General features: G+C 44.2%; 5 non-coding genes and 1 pseudogene across 5 annotated transcripts; all 6 read right to left on the bottom strand.

The window, feature by feature from the left end:
• Window positions 1-589: 589 nt before the first annotated feature.
• On the bottom strand, window positions 590-780 carry LOC130309973 (U2 spliceosomal RNA). The gene has a single exon (XR_008858541.1). It is a non-coding gene; the product is annotated as a U2 spliceosomal RNA (small nuclear RNA).
• Window positions 781-2865: 2085 nt separating this feature from the next.
• LOC130309972 (U2 spliceosomal RNA) lies at window positions 2866-3056 on the bottom strand. The gene has a single exon (XR_008858540.1). It is a non-coding gene; the product is annotated as a U2 spliceosomal RNA (small nuclear RNA).
• A 2076-nt stretch (window positions 3057-5132) lies between these two features.
• LOC130309970 (U2 spliceosomal RNA) lies at window positions 5133-5323 on the bottom strand. Its single transcript, XR_008858539.1, has one exon. It is a non-coding gene; the product is annotated as a U2 spliceosomal RNA (small nuclear RNA).
• Window positions 5324-7414: 2091 nt separating this feature from the next.
• On the bottom strand, window positions 7415-7605 carry LOC130309969 (U2 spliceosomal RNA). The gene has a single exon (XR_008858538.1). It is a non-coding gene; the product is annotated as a U2 spliceosomal RNA (small nuclear RNA).
• A 2087-nt stretch (window positions 7606-9692) lies between these two features.
• On the bottom strand, window positions 9693-9883 carry LOC130309968 (U2 spliceosomal RNA). The gene has a single exon (XR_008858537.1). It is a non-coding gene; the product is annotated as a U2 spliceosomal RNA (small nuclear RNA).
• Window positions 9884-11969: 2086 nt separating this feature from the next.
• Window positions 11970-12140, bottom strand: LOC130309990 (U2 spliceosomal RNA; annotated as a pseudogene).
• Window positions 12141-14995: the final 2855 nt, after the last annotated feature.

The raw sequence follows: 14995 nt of genomic DNA, 5'->3' as shown, positions 1-14995 counted from the left end.
AATCCATTAGTGCAATGGATGGCTGGAAGCATTTGTCTTTGCCTTTGCAATACCACAGAAGCAATGCATGGTCAATGTACAGCAATGACACACCTGTGTGAACAGCCAGGAGACCCCCCCCCCCCCCCCCCCATGTTATGTTACATAGTTACATAGTTAGTACGGTCGAAAAAAGACATATGTCCATCAAGTTCAACCAGGGAATTAAGGGGTAGGGGTGTGGCGCGATATTGGGGAAGGGATGAGATTTTATATTTCTTCATAAGCATTAATCTTATTTTGTCAATTAGGAACATTCAGCACCCACCCGCTATCAAGGCAGCTGCCTATCATGTCATGCCCTACCTGCACAGGTGTGCTGGCTACTCAAATGATCCAATTAAGGAGGCCATTTAGTCAGCAGCAGCAGAAGTCCTGTGCCTGGACGCTCCAACAGCGGCCAGACACAAGCAGAAGCAGCAGAAGCAGCAGCAGCAGCACCACCTTTTGTTTTTTGGCTGCAGCAGCAAGGCCCACAGGGCTGGCTAGCTGGCTAGCCAGCAAGCAGGTAGCAATGAAAGTAGGAATCTTTCTTTTTAACCCTGTAAGGGGGTGGTGCACTGTACCCGAAGATACTGCCATATCGGGTCAATGCATAGGGCGACGGAAGCAAGCTTCGAAATCGGCCCCCGTTCTCAAAAATCCATTTAATATATGGTCCCCAGATAGGGGACGTATCAGATATTAAACTGATAAGAACAGATACTACACTTGATCTTAGCCAAAAGGCCGAGAAGCGATAACCGTGAAAGGGGCGGGCCCAACAAGGTCCCCTTCATGGGCACTATCACTGCTTGCTGTCAGGGAGGCTGCCAGACAATTTTCCATGCACACTCTGGGCTGGGGGGCAGTCAACCACCAGTACACACAGCAGAACCTAAACCCATACCATTATTGCTAAGCAGCAAGACAGGGGCCCATTGCACTCCCACGGGGCCTTTTTAAATGCAATCCATAACCCGGATTTGCCAGGAACCCTTCTTACTCCTCCTACTTGCATGTGACACTGGGCTTAGGATCTGCATAGGAAACACACACACAAGCACACACCTACCTTTGTTGCCTGCAGATGCCTCCTTGGCTGTCCCCAAACGGTATCAAACCAACACCCACGGGAAGCTGTAAGCATAGAGGACATGCCTGCACCCCATTGGACTTACCTGTGTGGGTTAAATCCGGGTTATTTGACAACCTATGGCGGTGATGGTTCTGCTCAGGCAGAGCAGTGCTGATGCTCCTCATAAAGCTGTCGCTGCTGTGAAGGTTCTAGGTGACATCACAAATCCCTATGGTTACATACACAACAAAGCTGGGTTGTTGTTGTTTACACTCTGCAAGGCCTGTGGAAGTGAGTGACATCATAGCACTGTAGTTCTGAGGGTTCTAGATGGATGCAACAATCTCCTGTTGCTTCTATGAAGGCCATAATAGACGACATCACCAAACAGCTCCATAGTCACATACACAGCAAAGGAGAGATGTTGTTTACACCTAGTGATGTCAGTGGTATTGAGTGACATCACAGCACAGTGCTAAGGCTCCTGGGCCTGGACACAGCAGCGGCTGCAATATCTCAACGGAGAATACGTTTATATATATGTGTGTGTGTGCGCGTATATATATATATATATATATATATATATATATATATATATTTCTCCGCCGAAATCACTTTTAAACCCATTTCCACCTTTTTTTCCCTTCTCTTCCTCTTACTTTTTTTTCACGTTTTTTTACGTTTTTCTCCTTTTCGCCTCTTTTCTGGGCGTATTATTCTTCTTTTTCTTCTTTTTTTTCGTCTAATGCATACCCCATCAGTGCAGCAATGCTTATTCAATACCGCCAGCAGATGGAGACACTGGGGGATAATTTTCTAAGGATTTATACTGATTTTTCCTGTCTGAATTTGTCGCACAGAAAGTTGCAGGCCAAATATGTGTGACATTTCTGCGACTTTAGCTTCTAGAGCATTTTTACAACATTATACATAGGTGCTGAATACATAAAAAGCGACTGTTCAGCGACAGACAAGTCGCATCGGCTGAAAGTAGGCCAGAATGTCAGTCCATGTTGGAGCAGGTTTAGATACAGTCTAAAGTATAGATCTCAAAGTCTGTGCACAGAATTTAGCAAGGGCCTCGCACCTTCTGATGCATCAGGTAGGTGCACAATAGCATAGCCTAACCCTCTGTACTTTGGTCTATATTGATGCGGGACATAGACAGCCAGCTGATGACCAATCCATTAGTGCAATGGATGGCTGGAAGCATTTGTCTTTGCCTTTGCAATACCACAGAAGCAATGCATGGTCAATGTACAGCAATGACACACCTGTGTGAACAGCCAGGAGACCCCCCCCCCCCCCCCCCATGTTATGTTACATAGTTACATAGTTAGTACGGTCGAAAAAAGACATATGTCCATCAAGTTCAACCAGGGAATTAAGGGGTAGGGGTGTGGCGCGATATTGGGGAAGGGATGAGATTTTATATTTCTTCATAAGCATTAATCTTATTTTGTCAATTAGGAACATTCAGCACCCACCCGCTATCAAGGCAGCTGCCTATCATGTCATGCCCTACCTGCACAGGTGTGCTGGCTACTCAAATGATCCAATTAAGGAGGCCATTTAGTCAGCAGCAGCAGAAGTCCTGTGCCTGGACGCTCCAACAGCGGCCAGACACAAGCAGAAGCAGCAGAAGCAGCAGAAGCAGCACCACCTTTTGTTTTTTGGCTGCAGCAGCAAGGCCCACAGGGCTGGCTAGCTGGCTAGCCAGCAAGCAGGTAGCAATGAAAGTAGGAATCTTTCTTTTTAACCCTGTAAGGGGGTGGTGCACTGTACCCGAAGATACTGCCATATCGGGTCAATGCATAGGGCGACGGAAGCAAGCTTCGAAATCGGCCCCCGTTCTCAAAAATCCATTTAATATATGGTCCCCAGATAGGGGACGTATCAGATATTAAACTGATAAGAACAGATACTACACTTGATCTTAGCCAAAAGGCCGAGAAGCGATAACCGTGAAAGGGGCGGGCCCAACAAGGTCCCCTTCATGGGCACTATCACTGCTTGCTGTCAGGGAGGCTGCCAGACAATTTTCCATGCACACTCTGGGCTGGGGGGCAGTCAACCACCAGTACACACAGCAGAACCTAAACCCATACCATTATTGCTAAGCAGCAAGACAGGGGCCCATTGCACTCCCACGGGGCCTTTTTAAATGCAATCCATAACCCGGATTTGCCAGGAACCCTTCTTACTCCTCCTACTTGCATGTGACACTGGGCTTAGGATCTGCATAGGAAACACACACACAAGCACACACCTACCTTTGTTGCCTGCAGATGCCTCCTTGGCTGTCCCCAAACGGTATCAAACCAACACCCACGGGAAGCTGTAAGCATAGAGGACATGCCTGCACCCCATTGGACTTACCTGTGTGGGTTAAATCCGGGTTATTTGACAACCTATGGCGGTGATGGTTCTGCTCAGGCAGAGCAGTGCTGATGCTCCTCATAAAGCTGTCGCTGCTGTGAAGGTTCTAGGTGACATCACAAATCCCTATGGTTACATACACAACAAAGCTGGGTTGTTGTTGTTTACACTCTGCAAGGCCTGTGGAAGTGAGTGACATCATAGCACTGTAGTTCTGAGGGTTCTAGATGGATGCAACAATCTCCTGTTGCTTCTATGAAGGCCATAATAGACGACATCACCAAACAGCTCCATAGTCACATACACAGCAAAGGAGAGATGTTGTTTACACCTAGTGATGTCAGTGGTATTGAGTGACATCACAGCACAGTGCTAAGGCTCCTGGGCCTGGACACAGCAGCGGCTGCAATATCTCAACGGAGAATACGTTTATATATATGTGTGTGTGTGCGCGTATATATATATATATATATATATATATATATATATTTCTCCGCCGAAATCACTTTTAAACCCATTTCCACCTTTTTTTCCCTTCTCTTCCTCTTACTTTTTTTTCACGTTTTTTTACGTTTTTCTCCTTTTCGCCTCTTTTCTGGGCGTATTATTCTTCTTTTTCTTCTTTTTTTTCGTCTAATGCATACCCCATCAGTGCAGCAATGCTTATTCAATACCGCCAGCAGATGGAGACACTGGGGGATAATTTTCTAAGGATTTATACTGATTTTTCCTGTCTGAATTTGTCGCACAGAAAGTTGCAGGCCAAATATGTGTGACATTTCTGCGACTTTAGCTTCTAGAGCATTTTTACAACATTATACATAGGTGCTGAATACATAAAAAGCGACTGTTCAGCGACAGACAAGTCGCATCGGCTGAAAGTAGGCCAGAATGTCAGTCCATGTTGGAGCAGGTTTAGATACAGTCTAAAGTATAGATCTCAAAGTCTGTGCACAGAATTTAGCAAGGGCCTCGCACCTTCTGATGCATCAGGTAGGTGCACAATAGCATAGCCTAACCCTCTGTACTTTGGTCTATATTGATGCGGGACATAGACAGCCAGCTGATGACCAATCCATTAGTGCAATGGATGGCTGGAAGCATTTGTCTTTGCCTTTGCAATACCACAGAAGCAATGCATGGTCAATGTACAGCAATGACACACCTGTGTGAACAGCCAGGAGACCCCCCCCCCCCCCCATGTTATGTTACATAGTTACATAGTTAGTACGGTCGAAAAAAGACATATGTCCATCAAGTTCAACCAGGGAATTAAGGGGTAGGGGTGTGGCGCGATATTGGGGAAGGGATGAGATTTTATATTTCTTCATAAGCATTAATCTTATTTTGTCAATTAGGAACATTCAGCACCCACCCGCTATCAAGGCAGCTGCCTATCATGTCATGCCCTACCTGCACAGGTGTGCTGGCTACTCAAATGATCCAATTAAGGAGGCCATTTAGTCAGCAGCAGCAGAAGTCCTGTGCCTGGACGCTCCAACAGCGGCCAGACACAAGCAGAAGCAGCAGAAGCAGCAGCAGCAGCACCACCTTTTGTTTTTTGGCTGCAGCAGCAAGGCCTACAGGGCTGGCTAGCTGGCTAGCCAGCAAGCAGGTAGCAATGAAAGTAGGAATCTTTCTTTTTAACCCTGTAAGGGGGTGGTGCACTGTACCCGAAGATACTGCCATATCGGGTCAATGCATAGGGCGACGGAAGCAAGCTTCGAAATCGGCCCCCGTTCTCAAAAATCCATTTAATATATGGTCCCCAGATAGGGGACGTATCAGATATTAAACTGATAAGAACAGATACTACACTTGATCTTAGCCAAAAGGCCGAGAAGCGATAACCGTGAAAGGGGCGGGCCCAACAAGGTCCCCTTCATGGGCACTATCACTGCTTGCTGTCAGGGAGGCTGCCAGACAATTTTCCATGCACACTCTGGGCTGGGGGGCAGTCAACCACCAGTACACACAGCAGAACCTAAACCCATACCATTATTGCTAAGCAGCAAGACAGGGGCCCATTGCACTCCCACGGGGCCTTTTTAAATGCAATCCATAACCCGGATTTGCCAGGAACCCTTCTTACTCCTCCTACTTGCATGTGACACTGGGCTTAGGATCTGCATAGGAAACACACACACAAGCACACACCTACCTTTGTTGCCTGCAGATGCCTCCTTGGCTGTCCCCAAACGGTATCAAACCAACACCCACGGGAAGCTGTAAGCATAGAGGACATGCCTGCACCCCATTGGACTTACCTGTGTGGGTTAAATCCGGGTTATTTGACAACCTATGGCGGTGATGGTTCTGCTCAGGCAGAGCAGTGCTGATGCTCCTCATAAAGCTGTCGCTGCTGTGAAGGTTCTAGGTGACATCACAAATCCCTATGGTTACATACACAACAAAGCTGGGTTGTTGTTGTTTACACTCTGCAAGGCCTGTGGAAGTGAGTGACATCATAGCACTGTAGTTCTGAGGGTTCTAGATGGATGCAACAATCTCCTGTTGCTTCTATGAAGGCCATAATAGACGACATCACCAAACAGCTCCATAGTCACATACACAGCAAAGGAGAGATGTTGTTTACACCTAGTGATGTCAGTGGTATTGAGTGACATCACAGCACAGTGCTAAGGCTCCTGGGCCTGGACACAGCAGCGGCTGCAATATCTCAACGGAGAATACGTTTATATATATGTGTGTGTGTGCGCGTATATATATATATATATATATATATATATATATATATATATATATATATTTCTCCGCCGAAATCACTTTTAAACCCATTTCCACCTTTTTTTCCCTTCTCTTCCTCTTACTTTTTTTTCACGTTTTTTTACGTTTTTCTCCTTTTCGCCTCTTTTCTGGGCGTATTATTCTTCTTTTTCTTCTTTTTTTTCGTCTAATGCATACCCCATCAGTGCAGCAATGCTTATTCAATACCGCCAGCAGATGGAGACACTGGGGGATAATTTTCTAAGGATTTATACTGATTTTTCCTGTCTGAATTTGTCGCACAGAAAGTTGCAGGCCAAATATGTGTGACATTTCTGCGACTTTAGCTTCTAGAGCATTTTTACAACATTATACATAGGTGCTGAATACATAAAAAGCGACTGTTCAGCGACAGACAAGTCGCATCGGCTGAAAGTAGGCCAGAATGTCAGTCCATGTTGGAGCAGGTTTAGATACAGTCTAAAGTATAGATCTCAAAGTCTGTGCACAGAATTTAGCAAGGGCCTCGCACCTTCTGATGCATCAGGTAGGTGCACAATAGCATAGCCTAACCCTCTGTACTTTGGTCTATATTGATGCGGGACATAGACAGCCAGCTGATGACCAATCCATTAGTGCAATGGATGGCTGGAAGCATTTGTCTTTGCCTTTGCAATACCACAGAAGCAATGCATGGTCAATGTACAGCAATGACACACCTGTGTGAACAGCCAGGAGACCCCCCCCCCCCCCCCATGTTATGTTACATAGTTACATAGTTAGTACGGTCGAAAAAAGACATATGTCCATCAAGTTCAACCAGGGAATTAAGGGGTAGGGGTGTGGCGCGATATTGGGGAAGGGATGAGATTTTATATTTCTTCATAAGCATTAATCTTATTTTGTCAATTAGGAACATTCAGCACCCACCCGCTATCAAGGCAGCTGCCTATCATGTCATGCCCTACCTGCACAGGTGTGCTGGCTACTCAAATGATCCAATTAAGGAGGCCATTTAGTCAGCAGCAGCAGAAGTCCTGTGCCTGGACGCTCCAACAGCGGCCAGACACAAGCAGAAGCAGCAGAAGCAGCAGCAGCAGCACCACCTTTTGTTTTTTGGCTGCAGCAGCAAGGCCCACAGGGCTGGCTAGCTGGCTAGCCAGCAAGCAGGTAGCAATGAAAGTAGGAATCTTTCTTTTTAACCCTGTAAGGGGGTGGTGCACTGTACCCGAAGATACTGCCATATCGGGTCAATGCATAGGGCGACGGAAGCAAGCTTCGAAATCGGCCCCCGTTCTCAAAAATCCATTTAATATATGGTCCCCAGATAGGGGACGTATCAGATATTAAACTGATAAGAACAGATACTACACTTGATCTTAGCCAAAAGGCCGAGAAGCGATAACCGTGAAAGGGGCGGGCCCAACAAGGTCCCCTTCATGGGCACTATCACTGCTTGCTGTCAGGGAGGCTGCCAGACAATTTTCCATGCACACTCTGGGCTGGGGGGCAGTCAACCACCAGTACACACAGCAGAACCTAAACCCATACCATTATTGCTAAGCAGCAAGACAGGGGCCCATTGCACTCCCACGGGGCCTTTTTAAATGCAATCCATAACCCGGATTTGCCAGGAACCCTTCTTACTCCTCCTACTTGCATGTGACACTGGGCTTAGGATCTGCATAGGAAACACACACACAAGCACACACCTACCTTTGTTGCCTGCAGATGCCTCCTTGGCTGTCCCCAAACGGTATCAAACCAACACCCACGGGAAGCTGTAAGCATAGAGGACATGCCTGCACCCCATTGGACTTACCTGTGTGGGTTAAATCCGGGTTATTTGACAACCTATGGCGGTGATGGTTCTGCTCAGGCAGAGCAGTGCTGATGCTCCTCATAAAGCTGTCGCTGCTGTGAAGGTTCTAGGTGACATCACAAATCCCTATGGTTACATACACAACAAAGCTGGGTTGTTGTTGTTTACACTCTGCAAGGCCTGTGGAAGTGAGTGACATCATAGCACTGTAGTTCTGAGGGTTCTAGATGGATGCAACAATCTCCTGTTGCTTCTATGAAGGCCATAATAGACGACATCACCAAACAGCTCCATAGTCACATACACAGCAAAGGAGAGATGTTGTTTACACCTAGTGATGTCAGTGGTATTGAGTGACATCACAGCACAGTGCTAAGGCTCCTGGGCCTGGACACAGCAGCGGCTGCAATATCTCAACGGAGAATACGTTTATATATATGTGTGTGTGTGCGCGTATATATATATATATATATATATATATATATATATATATATATATATTTCTCCGCCGAAATCACTTTTAAACCCATTTCCACCTTTTTTTCCCTTCTCTTCCTCTTACTTTTTTTTCACGTTTTTTTACGTTTTTCTCCTTTTCGCCTCTTTTCTGGGCGTATTATTCTTCTTTTTCTTCTTTTTTTTCGTCTAATGCATACCCCATCAGTGCAGCAATGCTTATTCAATACCGCCAGCAGATGGAGACACTGGGGGATAATTTTCTAAGGATTTATACTGATTTTTCCTGTCTGAATTTGTCGCACAGAAAGTTGCAGGCCAAATATGTGTGACATTTCTGCGACTTTAGCTTCTAGAGCATTTTTACAACATTATACATAGGTGCTGAATACATAAAAAGCGACTGTTCAGCGACAGACAAGTCGCATCGAATGAAAGTAGGCCAGAATGTCAGTCCATGTTGGAGCAGGTTTAGATACAGTCTAAAGTATAGATCTCAAAGTCTGTGCACAGAATTTAGCAAGGGCCTCGCACCTTCTGATGCATCAGGTAGGTGCACAATAGCATAGCCTAACCCTCTGTACTTTGGTCTATATTGATGCGGGACATAGACAGCCAGCTGATGACCAATCCATTAGTGCAATGGATGGCTGGAAGCATTTGTCTTTGCCTTTGCAATACCACAGAAGCAATGCATGGTCAATGTACAGCAATGACACACCTGTGTGAACAGCCAGGAGACCCCCCCCCCCCCCATGTTATGTTACATAGTTACATAGTTAGTACGGTCGAAAAAAGACATATGTCCATCAAGTTCAACCAGGGAATTAAGGGGTAGGGGTGTGGCGCGATATTGGGGAAGGGATGAGATTTTATATTTCTTCATAAGCATTAATCTTATTTTGTCAATTAGGAACATTCAGCACCCACCCGCTATCAAGGCAGCTGCCTATCATGTCATGCCCTACCTGCACAGGTGTGCTGGCTACTCAAATGATCCAATTAAGGAGGCCATTTAGTCAGCAGCAGCAGAAGTCCTGTGCCTGGACGCTCCAACAGCGGCCAGACACAAGCAGAAGCAGCAGAAGCAGCAGCAGCAGCACCACCTTTTGTTTTTTGGCTGCAGCAGCAAGGCCCACAGGGCTGGCTAGCTGGCTAGCCAGCAAGCAGGTAGCAATGAAAGTAGGAATCTTTCTTTTTAACCCTGTAAGGGGGTGGTGCACTGTACCCGAAGATACTGCCATATCGGGTCAATGCATAGGGCGACGGAAGCAAGCTTCGAAATCGGCCCCCGTTCTCAAAAATCCATTTAATATATGGTCCCCAGATAGGGGACGTATCAGATATTAAACTGATAAGAACAGATACTACACTTGATCTTAGCCAAAAGGCCGAGAAGCGATAACCGTGAAAGGGGCGGGCCCAACAAGGTCCCCTTCATGGGCACTATCACTGCTTGCTGTCAGGGAGGCTGCCAGACAATTTTCCATGCACACTCTGGGCTGGGGGGCAGTCAACCACCAGTACACACAGCAGAACCTAAACCCATACCATTATTGCTAAGCAGCAAGACAGGGGCCCATTGCACTCCCACGGGGCCTTTTTAAATGCAATCCATAACCCGGATTTGCCAGGAACCCTTCTTACTCCTCCTACTTGCATGTGACACTGGGCTTAGGATCTGCATAGGAAACACACACACAAGCACACACCTACCTTTGTTGCCTGCAGATGCCTCCTTGGCTGTCCCCAAACGGTATCAAACCAACACCCACGGGAAGCTGTAAGCATAGAGGACATGCCTGCACCCCATTGGACTTACCTGTGTGGGTTAAATCCGGGTTATTTGACAACCTATGGCGGTGATGGTTCTGCTCAGGCAGAGCAGTGCTGATGCTCCTCATAAAGCTGTCGCTGCTGTGAAGGTTCTAGGTGACATCACAAATCCCTATGGTTACATACACAACAAAGCTGGGTTGTTGTTGTTTACACTCTGCAAGGCCTGTGGAAGTGAGTGACATCATAGCACTGTAGTTCTGAGGGTTCTAGATGGATGCAACAATCTCCTGTTGCTTCTATGAAGGCCATAATAGACGACATCACCAAACAGCTCCATAGTCACATACACAGCAAAGGAGAGATGTTGTTTACACCTAGTGATGTCAGTGGTATTGAGTGACATCACAGCACAGTGCTAAGGCTCCTGGGCCTGGACACAGCAGCGGCTGCAATATCTCAACGGAGAATACGTTTATATATATGTGTGTGTGTGCGCGTATATATATATATATATATATATATATATATATATATATATATATATATTTCTCCGCCGAAATCACTTTTAAACCCATTTCCACCTTTTTTTCCCTTCTCTTCCTCTTACTTTTTTTTCACGTTTTTTTACGTTTTTCTCCTTTTCGCCTCTTTTCTGGGCGTATTATTCTTCTTTTTCTTCTTTTTTTTCGTCTAATGCATACCCCATCAGTGCAGCAATGCTTATTCAATACCGCCAGCAGATGGAGACACTGGGGGATAATTTTCTAAGGATTTATACTGATTTTTCCTGTCTGAATTTGTCGCACAGAAAGTTGCAGGCCAAATATGTGTGACATTTCTGCGACTTTAGCTTCTAGAGCATTTTTACAACATTATACATAGGTGCTGAATACATAAAAAGCGACTGTTCAGCGACAGACAAGTCGCATCGGCTGAAAGTAGGCCAGAATGTCAGTCCATGTTGGAGCAGGTTTAGATACAGTCTAAAGTATAGATCTCAAAGTCTGTGCACAGAATTTAGCAAGGGCCTCGCACCTTCTGATGCATCAGGTAGGTGCACAATAGCATAGCCTAACCCTCTGTACTTTGGTCTATATTGATGCGGGACATAGACAGCCAGCTGATGACCAATCCATTAGTGCAATGGATGGCTGGAAGCATTTGTCTTTGCCTTTGCAATACCACAGAAGCAATGCATGGTCAATGTACAGCAATGACACACCTGTGTGAACAGCCAGGAGACCCCCCCCCCCATGTTATGTTACATAGTTACATAGTTAGTACGGTCGAAAAAAGACATATGTCCATCAAGTTCAACCAGGGAATTAAGGGGTAGGGGTGTGGCGCGATATTGGGGAAGGGATGAGATTTTATATTTCTTCATAAGCATTAATCTTATTTTGTCAATTAGGAACATTCAGCACCCACCCGCTATCAAGGCAGCTGCCTATCATGTCATGCCCTACCTGCACAGGTGTGCTGGCTACTCAAATGATCCAATTAAGGAGGCCATTTAGTCAGCAGCAGCAGAAGTCCTGTGCCTGGACGCTCCAACAGCGGCCAGACACAAGCAGAAGCAGCAGAAGCAGCAGCAGCAGCACCACCTTTTGTTTTTTGGCTGCAGCAGCAAGGCCCACAGGGCTGGCTAGCTGGCTAGCCAGCAAGCAGGTAGCAATGAAAGTAGGAATCTTTCTTTTTAACCCTGTAAGGGGGTGGTGCACTGTACCCGAAGATACTGCCATATCGGGTCAATGCATAGGGCGACGGAAGCAAGCTTCGAAATCGGCCCCCGTTCTCAAAAATCCATTTAATATATGGTCCCCAGATAGGGGACGTATCAGATATTAAACTGATAAGAACAGATTTTTTTTTTTTTTTTTTTTTTTTTTTTCTTTTTTTTTTTTCCTCAGTTACAGACTATTGTTTGGACGATCATCAGGTCACCTACCAAGACTCGTCACTTAAAACAATATCTGAAAAAACATCATACGGAAAAAACTAACTAAGGGAACCGAGTGCCAAGAAAAAGTGACCAAACAACAAAACAAAAAAACATGTCAAAAACAATCACAGAAATTGGTCAAAAACTTACAGCTTTCTCCTTTACGTACTTCTTATAAATTTTTCCATCGTGTATGCATCCAGATTTTCTCCGCTTCTTCTTCACCAATTCTCTTTTTGTCCAGTAGAAAGATAGTAAAAATCCTTCCTAAAAACAATCTTTTCAATTCCCTCGGAGAAATAACAACATTTTTAAAAACAAGCAAATTGCGTGAGTCCCATAAAACCTCTTTAAAAACAGAAAAAAGAATCCAATTAGTACGTGTATCTTCCTTTTTACTAAGATCTTGACCAATAAAAACTTTCTCAAAAGAAAAACTGTTATATCCAGTGAGTTGGATTAAAAACTTCTTTAAAAACATAAAAAATTCTTTTGCATAAAAACAGTCCCAATAAAGGTGCACTAAGTCTTCTCTACCTCCACAACCCTCTCTTGGGCATCTGTCACTTATTCTCAAACCTCTTCCATTTAAAAAAGATCGGGTTGGGAGGCAGCCATGAAAGGACATCCAACTAACGTCTTTTTGTCTGTTTGATAGTCCAATAACTTTAAAAAACTTCCAAATCTTCACAGACTGAGCATTAGTGCAGAATGGTACTTCATATAATCTCTCATTTTTCCTTATTTCTTGTTCTATTTTCTTTTTATCAGGTTCACCTAAAGAGCTCAAACCAAATTGATCATTGAAAGACCTGAGGAGCACATAGAAGGTAGGTATCACATGTGCTATGGGTCTCCTCAAATCCCTCTCACACCAGCCCCATTTGGAAAACAACCATCCTGCAAGGTATTTACTCATGTCTGCCGCCCTATTATTGCACTGTATCAATTTAAAAATTAAAAGAAAATAGTGCACCTTTAAAAACAGATCAATGTTTGGAAAGTTATATCCGCCCAAATTCATACTCTTCATCACTTCTTCTCTTCTCATTTTCTCCATCTTAGACCCCCAGAAGAACACAAAAAGCTTCCTTGTGACTCTCCTAGTCCATAACTTCCCTGGAGGAAGCACCATAGCCGTATACAAGAGAAGCGGTAGGATTACAGACTTAATGATAAGAACTTTCCCTTTAAGTGACAAGTTCCTTAACCTCCAGAAGGATAGCTTCTTCTCAATTTTACTGTCCAAAGTCTCATAACTTTTCTTTCCTTTGAGGTCTTTATCAAATATCACTCCTAGCACTTCAATGTCTTCTTTTTCCTTAACACCATCCACTACTATATTCTCTTGGTTCCCAAAACTGCATAATTGGCACTTCCCCCAGTTCACATTCATCCCAGCCACACAACAAAAAATCCTCACATGCAAATTTACTCTGTTGAGATCTGCTTGGGATGTACAAGTAAAAACCACATCGTCCATATAACTTAAAACCTTTAACTTACTACCATCACTACCTGGAATAAAAACACCACTCACACATTTATCTTTCTGCACATTCTTCAACAGGCCCTCTATAACGCATATAAACAGAATTGGGGAGAGTGGGCATCCCTGTCTGACTCCAGACAAGACATTAAAAGCAGGCCCCACATGCCCATTTACTAAAATCTGACTTGTCACCCCATGATAAAAACTCATAATAACAGATAATAACTTTTCTGGAATACCTAAGTGTTTTAAAGCAATGAACATAAAATCATGTGCAACCTTATCATAAGCCTTTTCGAAATCTATGGACTCAACAAACAGTGCATTCTTGTTAAAGTTACTGTAATAAATAGAGTCTCTTAAAAGCAATAAATTATCTGTTATTTTTCTTTTCGGTACTGCACAAACTTGGTATTCTCCCACAAGGTGGTCCACTACATCACTCAGTCTATTAGCCACAATCTTAGCAATTATCTTGTAGTCACAATTTAATAAAGTTATAGGTCTCCAATTTTTAAGATCTCTGCCATCACCTTTTTTATGAATTAATGTTATGACCCCTTTCTTCATAGATTCAGCTAAAACACCTGAGTTAAAAACATATTGCACCACCCGTGTAAACTCTTTACTTAAAATATTCCAGAACGCGGAATAAAACTCAGCGGGGAGACCATCACAGCCTGGTGTCTTCCCTTTGGCCATCTTATCCAGGGCCTGCTTGATCTCCCCTTCACTAACATCATCAATCAAAAAATCTACTTTTTCAACAGGAACATTATTCTCCAAAATATTACAATAATCATTCATCTCCGTCTCACTGGCTCTGCTCTTATTACTAAAGAGTGTCTCATAAAATCTGCCAATCTCCTTCACCATCTCCTCTCCAAAAACTTCCCCCGTAGGGGTAAAAACAGATTTAAAAACACCTTTAGCATTAAAACATTTTTTAAAGAAATACCGTGTACACTGCTCATTTTCTTCTAGGTGCTGCACTTTAGACTTATATACAATATTCCTTCCCTTTTCCAACAACCTTTTTTTCATCTCCCCCTTCACCTTAACAATCTCATCCTCCACCTCCACACCAACACGTTTAAACTTATAGAGAGTCTCTAACCGGGATACAAGCCTTTCATCACTCCTCCTCTTCTCTTGTGCTCTCTTTATGCAAAACATCTTAAAGAAATTAGAAAACTCTCCTTTAGCCCATTCCCACCACACTAAGACATTACTAAAATCAGGTTGTTTAGAAACACAGGATAAAAACACATGATTAAAACCAGCCATTACTTCCTCATCTTC

This window comes from Hyla sarda, unplaced genomic scaffold (genome assembly GCF_029499605.1).
Source record: "Hyla sarda isolate aHylSar1 unplaced genomic scaffold, aHylSar1.hap1 scaffold_1544, whole genome shotgun sequence".
NCBI classification, from domain to species: domain Eukaryota; kingdom Metazoa; phylum Chordata; class Amphibia; order Anura; family Hylidae; genus Hyla; species Hyla sarda.
The sequence above is the reverse complement of the archived record's forward strand: the minus strand, read 5'-3'. Positions and strand labels throughout refer to the sequence as shown.